The sequence below is a fragment of the Bison bison genome, unplaced genomic scaffold, assembly GCF_000754665.1.
Source record: "Bison bison bison isolate TAMUID 2011002044 unplaced genomic scaffold, Bison_UMD1.0 scf7180017864243, whole genome shotgun sequence".
NCBI classification, from domain to species: domain Eukaryota; kingdom Metazoa; phylum Chordata; class Mammalia; order Artiodactyla; family Bovidae; genus Bison; species Bison bison.
The window spans coordinates 3,467,361-3,477,875 of record NW_011494815.1 but is presented as its reverse complement, the minus strand read 5'-3'; positions in this window follow the sequence as shown (position 1 = coordinate 3,477,875).

Below are 10,515 nucleotides of genomic sequence, written 5' to 3'. Positions count from 1 at the left end.
TACAATAAAATGATCCCACTTGGGAAGTTTAACATTAACACATTACTATTTGATATCTGGTTTACTTTAACAATTGTTTATAAAATGTGCTTTATAGTATTTTTTTTTTTTATTTAAGCATCCAATTCAGGATCATTCATTGTATTGAGCTGTTGCATTTCTTTAGTATCTTCTCGTCTAGAGCTTGGCTTTCCAGTCATTATTTTTTGTCTTTTATAACACTGACATGTTTTAAGAGACCAGGCCAGTTGTTTTGCTGAAATCCCTCCATTTGGATTTGTCACATTGCTTCCTCATGATTATATTCTTCTTAAGGCTTCATGTCAGCGGGACAAAGGCTTTGCCCTTTTGATTATTCTCCACTGCCTCTCACCAGGTGAGGGTCAAAGTTGGCCTTTTGTGCTGTTATAAGGACCAACATTGGAAGAAAAGCAGCATAGCGTGGTGGAAATGAGTGCAGGCCTCGATGAACAATAGAACTGAGTTCAAGTCCTGGTTCTGGCCTCTAGCTGATTTACCTTGACATATCTGTCAATATTCCTGACCCTTGTTTTTCTCAATTGTAAATAGTTCTTGCCTTGCAGGGTTTTATCTAACATAAATGAAAAATTTAGCAGGTTATCTGATGTATAATGAACTATAATTTTATAAATGGCAGCTATTATTAAGTCCTTAAATGTGACATACCAAAATACCTTATTTCCTTTTTCAACACATCTTTCAGATGCACCTTTTTTGTGCTTTCACCTCTCTCCCATTTTAGGGCATCTCTGTTGTCACTGTCTCCTTTCGGTGCCCACACCCTAACTTGTCCCGTAGATGCCACCACTGCTTGCCCTATAGTGTGGCCCTTGCCCTCATATTCGCCTGACTCCCTGTTCCCTCAGTGCCTGAAGTCTGCATGCCTGGCATTCAGTGCCTCCCATCAGCTCACCTCATTCCACCCACCTGAACTTGCCTCCCACTAGTTTTCACAGGGAAATGTGGCTGCTCTTGACTGACTGCTAGCAAATTCTTCCTCTCCTCTGTCATCAGAGTTATAGATCCTACCCTACGCTCCACCCTTGGGGTGTATGCTTGTATCAGTTAGGATATGGTCATAAACAGGAACTGCTCAAGGTATTTTAAGAAGGAGAGGACTTAATAAAGGACATTAGGTCCTTAAAAAATCATTAGAAAGTCTGGACAAAGGTCAAGGAAGGCCACTAGCTTTTACAGACAGGAATTTGAAGGAACTCAGGAAACCAGTAGGAATGATCATAGCTGCCTCCCATCTTGAGGCCTGAGATTTTCAGGAAAATACTTAGAGACCACTGCAAAATGTCATGTCTGCCTAAGCCCAAAGTTTGACAGTGCCAGAGGAGGGAAAATCTGGCTTCTGCCTTATTTTGCCTTTCACATCTTGATAAGTGCTTCTTCTTGAAGAACTGCTGTCTCTGAAGGCAGGGATTCTGGGACGTACCCCTCCCAGGCTTCTAGCCCCTTGATAAAGGGAAGAGCATAGAAGGGTCAGGCTTCCCCGGTGGCTCAGCTGGTAAAGAATCCACCTGCAGTATGGGAGACCTGGGTTTGATCCCTGGGTTGGGAAGATCCCCTGGAGAAGGGAATGGCTACCCACTCCAGTATTCTTGCCTGGAGAATCCCATGGACTATATATCCATGGGGTCACAAAGAGTCGGATGGGACTGAGTGGCTTTCACTTCACTTTATAGAAGGGTTATTTCCTCCATCACTGGGCCAATGGAAGTCTCCCCTGGGGACTCTTCTGATGGAACTAGTGGGGAAGACTTCTAGGGTCACAACTAGAAGTACATGAAACTGGTTACCTTGAAGGCCATTGTCCCTGACTTTTAGAGGAAACCAAGCTACGGAGAAGGCAATGGCACCCCACTCCAGTACTCTTGCCTGGAAAATCCCATGGACAGAGGAGCCTGGTGGGCTGCAGTCCATGGGGTCGAGAAGAGTCGGACACGACTGAGTGACTTCACTTTCACTTTTCACTTTCATGCATTGGAGGAGGAAATGGCAACCCACTCCAGTGTTCTTGCCTGGAGAATCCCAGGGACGGGGAGCCTGATGGGCTGCCATCTATGGGGTCTCACAGAGTCGGACATGACTGAAGTGACTTAGCAGCAGCAGCAGCAGCAAGCTAGGTAGAAGCCCTCAAAGAGTGGAAATGGAGTGAAAAGTGGAAAACATAGGTGCGGATGGAGGGAGAGGGAGAAGAACAGGAGGAGAGAGGAGAGAGAGCAGTGGCTGCGAAAGCCGATGACACTGGGACACTGTGTCAGCGCTGGGCTTGGCCATACCCTTTGCCACTGCTGTCCATGTTCGTCTCAATCAGTTCAGAAATTTCCTTTTTGTCTAAGCTAATTTATGTTGCTGTTACTTGCAACCAATAGGGTCCTAATGAATAGCAGAAAAGAGATTAGTGAACATTACAGAGTCAGAGGGCAATGTATGCTCTGCAAAGTGGTAGAAAAGTGCTAACAGCACCCAAATAAGATAATAAGAGAGTTTATCTCTCTTTAGTCTTTTATCTTGGAAATATTGTTTTAGCCATAATTTTTTTCTTGGCTGTTACTTCCGGAATACTCTTCTTTTTTTCCTTCTTGTGATGCTATGATTTATAATAAGAAATATATATATATATTTGGTCTTTGTCCTGTTCCTGCCACAGAGCTCCTAAAACCCTTGGAGTATCTTTAAGTTTTAAGAGCACAAAAGTAAAATGGGTATCTTTTGTTATTCTGAAAAAGCTCCTTTCAACCACATCAGAGTTTATGTTAATGAGGTGACTTTTGAAAAGCTCCTCTGGCTGGGGACTGGTTGCCAGAGGGACTAACCAGATTAGAGCATTGAAATTTTCAGCATCCCCTTCCTGAAAGGTGAGAAGGGCTGGAGGTTGAATTAATTGTCAATGACAAGAAAATGGCAACCCACTTTAGTATTCTTGCCTGGGTAATCCCATGGGCAGAGGAGCCTGGCGGGCTATAGTACATGGGGTTGCAAAAGAGTGGGACACAATTTATTGGCTAAACAACAACAGCAATATTTAATCAGTCGTGCCTATGTAGTGAAAACGCCTTAAAAACTTGAAAGAATAGGGTTTGGAAAGCTTCTGGGTTAGTGAACACATTTGCAAAGGCTAGTGTCCTGGAGAAGGCATGAAAGCTCTGTGCCCCTTGCCCTATGTCTCTTCCATCTGGCTGTTCCTGAGTTATAATATTCTTTTACAACAAACCAGTAATCTAGTAGCTCCTGAGTTCTATTTGCTGTTTCTAGCAAATTAATCAAACCTGAGGAGGGGTAGTGGGAACCTCCAAGTTATGACTGGTCTGTCAGAAGCACAAGTAACTGGACTTGCAATTGGCCATCTGAAGGGTTGTTCAGTCACTCAGTCATGTCCGCCTCTTTGCCACCCCATGGACCGTAGCATGCCAGGCTTCCCTGTCCATCTGAAGGGGGAGGGGTTCAATTCTGTGGGACTAAGCACTTAATTTGTGGGATCTGATGGTGTCTCCTGGTAGAGTCAGAACTGAGTTAAATTGCTGGATACCCAGTTGTCACAGAATTGCTTGATGTTTGGAAAACCCACACATCTGGTGCCAGAAGTAGTGTAGTGGTAAAATGAAGTTAAAGGAGACACATAGGAGTATTTTCCTTTATTTTATTTTTGGCTGTACTGTGCAGCTTGCAGGATCTCAGTTCCCCAACCAGGGATTGAACCTGGGCCATGTCAGTGAAAGCCCAGAATCTAAAGCATTAGGCCACTGGGGAACTCCCAGGAGTGTTGTTTCTTTATACTTTTGTTTCTGAAATACTTCCTGTCTTCTAAACATTAGTTCAAATCTGCTATCTCCAGGGAGTCCTCAACTATTCGACCTCATTTCTGAATTCTTGAAGTTCTTGGCACAGAATAGTTGAACATTAAATTATTAAAAATTTTCTGTGTGTTTTGACTCTTTTTATTGATTCTGAACTCCTCAAGGTCATGGGCTACATCTCACATCCATTCTGCAATCCTTCATCTCTAGGCTTATCACCATTGACCTGTGCTCAACTAATACCAGGGAGTTGATGGAGTGATTGGACTGATTGCTCAATGAGGATGCTGAAGTTCCCATGGGCAATAGACTGGAAGAGTAGGCGTGGAGGAGATGAATCCTGTCCAGGTGCCAGCCATCCAGGAATAAACAAGCGTTTCCAGAAAGAGTAATCAAGCTGACTCAAAAGTACTTGGCACACAGGTGTGGACCTTGAGTCCCAAGCAGCGCACCTCTTGTGGTGGCCACAAGGGGGCGGCAGAGGGCACAGTCCAGGTATCAAGCTGTAGATAATGGCGCCTGGTCAGCTAACAGCCCTGCTGGGAAGGAGATATTGGTCTAGGTGATTTGCACAGGATAAAGTGGGCTTCTTATTAGAAGACCTGAAAGCAAGGTGCCTAGACCAAGCTGGGAAAGCCAGAGGATGAACAAGTGGTTGGCAGACATCAATAACTAAGAATACGAGCTGAATTCTCCAAAATCAAAACAGTGAGTGATCTTCAAAGATATCTAGATATTCTGCTAAGGATCCAGGGATTACCTCAGTGTTTTGGCAGAGGAAAAAGGACATCCAGGCATGTTATCATGGACAAGAAAAAGTCCAGGGGCAAGGGGAGGTAGTAGAGTCTCATCTCAAAGCCCCTAATTCCTTAGCACCTGATGAATGCTATTGCTGTGTGACCTATGGGATGATCCACCCCTCTCTGGGCCTCCAGTATCTCTTCCTATACAAAGAAGATTGGTGTCTAGAGATTCAGAGACTGGCCCTGGTTTTGCACTGGTCTCTACCACGGCCAGGGATCCTTCTAGTTTAGATGGTCTCTGGATTTACAAGAACAAAGAAGTTCAGTTGCCTACAAAAACCTTTATTACCGTGTCTGTGGCTACTTGTTCTCTTTAAACATTTTGATGGGCCCCATGGGACCAAGGCTATTTCAGTACCTTTGTAGGAGCCAAGCAGTCTAACCTTCAGAGGCACCACCCCATGTCATAGTACATACCAAAATTCCCCCAATATTCCACTACAAATGCAATTATTTTGCTTTAAAATAGTCTTGAGGGCATTTTTAATAATTCTGTTTTCAAGATTCTTTTGCCCATTTAATTTTCAGTGACTGTGATTTCTGAGAAATCATTAGGGCAGTTTTAGGGATTCCTTGAAGTAAAATAATCCATTAATTGTTTTCAAATACTGTATAATATTTCTACAGATACCAAGTTGAACAATTTAGGGAGTTGACATAATAACTGTATTTCATGGACATGTAGTTAAATTTCAATTTTGGAATTTTCATTTTGTATCTTGGAGTTGATGAGAATGTTTGTGATGTGCAAGGATTCTTCTAGGGCCTTAAAAGGCTTGCATGTCCTCAATCCTGTGTCTGTGGCACCTGATGAATAAAACCCTCCTGCCTGCAGCAGCTGAGACAGGGTTGGGGGCGGGGGTGGCTTCTTTCAGTGATTGCGTTTTGTCTTGTGTCTTCTGGCCTGGGAGCCTGAGCACGCTTTGAGTGCCTTGACGAGAAAAGGACGCCTCCTCCCACTTCCCTTTAATCTCAGAAATTTCACTGTTACCGTTTCTTTCAGCCTAGTCAGATAGGCAGGCTCCAAGGTGGCAAAGTCTCCCTGCTCAGGGATTTTTGTAGAGCGGCACCTCCCAGCCCTCCCAGACAGACCACATTCAAGCCAAACACCATCCCCATTGTCAATGCTTCCACAGAAGTAGTTATCTCACAAATGGCAATATCTCGCCAGAGAATTTGTTTTCTCTTGCTGATAATTTCTCTCCATAAACATTTTTGAGAGAGATGAATAGGTGTACCTTTCTGGAACAGTGGGCAGATGCTGGGGCGTGAAATGACTTTGTGAGGCATGTTTTATGGATGAGGGAGGGGACAGTCCTGAGAACCATTTTTGTTTCCCCAGCCTCCAACTTGGTTGCGGATGGCCAGGTTCCTCTTCTGCAGGTGGTGATTCTCTTCGCTCCACTGCTGCGCACCTGAAAATTTAAAGGCCCAGCTTCGGTGGAAGCTACAGAGAGAGACTCCCAAAGTGTTGGCACAAAAGGCCAGTAACACTCTGGGTCCACCATGGAGCCCTCGGTCCTCTTGGGACATTTCACAGCCAGGCGTACAGTCTACAGATACTCTGTTATGCTGGTATTAAAAGTTTTTTCCTGTCTCTTTTTTTTTCTGTCTCTAACAGCAATGAGGGGAATGAATTCTTTTCCATCATAGAGTTAATGAATCTCAAATGAAAAAAAAAAAGAAGACATGATCTCAGAAAAATAAGGAAACTAACGTAAAAACAGCAAACCCTGTGACCTTTAACAAAATGAACAAATGTGGGATTTTTCCATCCTCTCTGTCTGGGAGATGGGGAGGGTTATTGTTATTAACAAAGTGGCACCAAATGATTCACCAACAGTTCACCAGAGTCTCTCTGGAGCCCGGAGTCAAGAATGCCAAGTGACTCAGGAAGGTGGCAGACCACACACGGGTGAGGTGGGGACACAGCATACATAGGCCCAGGGCACAGGCTTCCAAAGGGCTTATTTTCTCCCCAGGGTCAGGATGCCAGATTCAGCCAAAATAATATATGGCGCCCAGTTATATTTGAATTTCAGGTAACAAATAGTTTTTTAGTATATTTGTGACATCCTTGTGCTAAAAATTTTAATGTTTATCTGAAATTCAAATTTAACTGAGAATTCTTAGTTTTCCCTGGCAACCCTACCTCAGGGACACAATACTTCTCTTCATTTCCCAAGTACGTACCTATTTCTAGGTTCAAGCTCCGCTAGGAAGAGTCTCTCTCCAGCTCAATGTCTTGAATTTTGTGCTGTCTTACAGTGTTCAGTTCAAAGACCACACTTCTGTGAAGACTTTCCCGCTAAATCAGCTCCTCCTTCCTCTCTGTCCCCTTGCCCCAGATTTTATTTCCTATTTTGGTTTATTTTCAGTTGCTTGTAAGTCTGTTTCTCCCACTTGATGGGGAACAACTCAAGGGTACTTGGTCTAGATTCTTTTTTCTCATGGCCCCAGTATAAACTTTATATAGTAGGTAGTCTGAATATTTGATGAGTGAACGACCGTACCTAACATACTGTGAGTGCTGACCATACGTGCTGGGCTTGGGTCTCAGCATTTTACATGGACGTAAGTCCTTTTCTCTTTGAGTAGCCCTTTGAAGTAGGCATTATTTTTATTTTTACTTTAGAGATGGAGAACTGGAGGCACAGAGAGGATCATACAGCTAGAAAGGGGCAAAGCTGGGATTTGAACCCAGATTGTATAACTCCAGAGTCTGTGCTTGTAACCTCTACGACATACTGAATGATTAGATGAACAGAAGAATGTGTGGAAGAGCAAGTGAAGGAATGCACAAGCAGAGGCAGCAAACAGGTATTAAAAATCTGGAAGACAGAACAGGTGGGATCAAAGTGGGTGATGAAGAGCAGAGGCTGGAGGGGTTGGAGAGATATCAAGAAACTGCGAATGAACCTCGATGAATCAGTGACTTGCACTCGGAAGGCAGTGTGCAATCCACAGTGGGTGGGGCTGATTTCTTCCTGTTTCTGCTTTGGAAATCAGTTCTTTCCCATGCCTTCCATATCTCTGCAGGGGCCTGACTGTAAGTCTTTTTCTGCTGCACAGCCCACTTCCCAGCGTGGAACCTACCCTGTTCTGTCTTAGGAGGCTCAGCCCAGACAAGTTCTGAGGCCAATCCTTTCTCCTCCCCCTACCCCACCCCTCCGGGGCTCTCAGCTGGAAGTCAACAGACTCTTCATTCTTGGGCTCCAGTCCCTCCATGTCTGGTGCACCTCTGCCTGGCTCTTGCCTAAGTGTGGCCTGTGTGTTACACAGAGGAACCAACAATCCAAGAAGGGTGATGGTGAATTCGAATGAGCGCACTGCCCAGGTTATTATAGTGATGTAATAACCTTTCCTCGTCAAGTCTGTGGACACGGTAGATAGTAACTTGCTAATGCCTTCAACCTAGTTAGTTATTTATTTTCACAGTGGCTTTTTAAAAATAAAGGTTCTAGTATTTTATTTATTTATTTTTATATATTTTCTTGGCCATGCCACATGGCACATGGGATCTTTGTTCCCTAACTGGAGATCCACCCCCATGCTCCCAGCTTTGGGATACAGAGTCTTAATCACTGGATTTCCAGGGAAGTCCTTAGTCTTTTTCTTTTATTTATTTATTTAATTTCAGCTTTATTTGTTTTTTACTTTACAATATTGTATTGGTTTGGCCATACATTGACATGAATCCGCCATGGGTGTACATGTGTTCCCCATCCTGAACCCCCCTCCTAGTCTTTTATTTTTTGGCTGTGGTGGTTCTTCACTGCTGGGAATGCTTTCTCTAGCTGTGGTGAGCGAGGGCTGCTTTGCATTGCCGAGCACAGGCTCCTTTTGAGGGGAGCAGGGCTCTAGCACACACAGGCTTCAGTAGTTCCAGCCCACGGGCTAAGTAGTTGCAGCGCACAGGGTTCGTTTCTCCGAGGCATGTGGGACCTTCCTGGGCCGGGGATTGAGTCATTATCTCTTGCGTTGCAAGGCAGATTCTAACCATTGGACCATCCGGGAAGCCCTAGATACCTCTTATAAGTGGAATTGTGCAGAATTTGTCTTTTTGTGACTGGCTTACTTCACTTACAGAATGTCCTCAAGCTTCATCCATGTTGTAGCCTGTGTCTGAATTCCCTTTTTTTGTTTTCAAGGCTGAAGAATATCCCATTATATGTATAAACCACATTTTGTTTATCCACATATTCTGTTGAAAGGCATTTAGGTTGCTTCTCTATCTTGGCTTTTGTGTATAATAATGAATAATAGGTGTACAAACATTTATTCCAGTCCCTGCTTTCAACTGTTTTAGATATATATCCAGAACTTGGATTGCTGGATCATATCATAGTTCTATTTTTAATTTCTTCAAGAAACTCTATACTGTTTTCCATAGCTGTTGCACCCATCCCATCAACAGGGCTCCAGTTTCTTTAATCTTTATCAACACTTGTTGTTTTCTGTTTTGTTTTTTGATAGTAGCCATCTTAATGGGTACAAGGTTGCCTGGAACCTAGTCTTTATTAGGAGGCTGTGTTTCTGAAGTGCCTGAGGACATTATTCACTGGCACTGAGCAACGGGGAAAACAGCACAGAGCTCTGGGCAGACGACCTGATAACCTGCAGATAGAGCATATCATAAATTCACCAAAGACTTTGTGACTCTGGGAAAGTTATGCAAGCTCTTAATTTCTATCTGCCCACTGGGGACGAGGCTTTCTTGATGACTTAGCCTCCTCCCTCCTTTCCCCAATGTTTGCTCCAGGAAAAGACAGGAAGTGAGAGATGGGAAATGACTCGTAAGATAAGCACCTTCATCTCAGCTGCCGTCACCCTGAGTGCATTTTTTCCTGTCTTTTTTTTATAAAAACAAGTCATAATTATTTTTTTTTAAATTAGCTCAGAAAAGCCTTAGAATCAAGGAAGTATTTATCCATCCCTTCATCACTTGGAGGCAACCCCTGATAATATTTCAATCTGTTTCTTGTGTTTTTTTTTTTTCCTAAATGAGGCAAACTTCTTTAATCTTTGAAAGTCCCTCTTTTCCTAGAGATGAGCACCTCATTTTCACAGCAATCAAAAGCGAAGTTAACTGAGCTCTCAATTTCTTAAATATATCTTTCTTTGTGTTATTTCACGTCTTAAATGTGTCACTTTGAGTGAAAGGCAATTAATTACAGTGGAAACGCTGCTTAGAGACGTCTTATGAAATTGTGTTAATACGTGTAGAGAGAGGGAAAGGAAGGGGAGAGGGAGCTGATGGGCAAAACGACTAGTCTAGTTAAATGGATAATTTCCTTCCCTTTCAAGTTTCAGAGTGGAGGGTCTCTTTATTTAGGAAAGGATCAGAAAGTTATTACGTTTGTCCCAATTTGTCAAAATCAGTAAAACTTCAGCGGAAAAGCAAAGTTGATCAACCAGTAAAAAGGTAACAAACGACAAAAAATATTTTAAAAAGAACACTATCCGTTCAGGAAAAAAATCTGAAGATATAAAAAAGATGTAGTGTGGGACTTCCCTGGTGGGCCAATGGTTGAGACTCTTCACGTTCAGTGCAGGGGACAAGATTTCAGTCCCTGGCCAGGGAACTAAGTTCCCACATGCCACATGGTGTGGCCAAAAAAAGGAAAAAAAAAAAAGGGAAGGAAGGAAAAAGGTGGAATGTGGGAGAGCCTGGAAGGTAAGGCACTTTGTTAGGAATTTTTGACCTCAGGAAATTGTGCTTGAGGATCTTCTGGGCTGGTGTTGTCTAAAGGAATTGGGCTGAGGCACTATAGGAGACCTAGAAGTTCCTATCTTGGTAGCTTGGCCTGCCTGGGACCACTGAGGATCGAAGACCTGACTCCTAGGCTGGTAGAATAATGCGTGAGAGGAGTTCAGTACCAGGC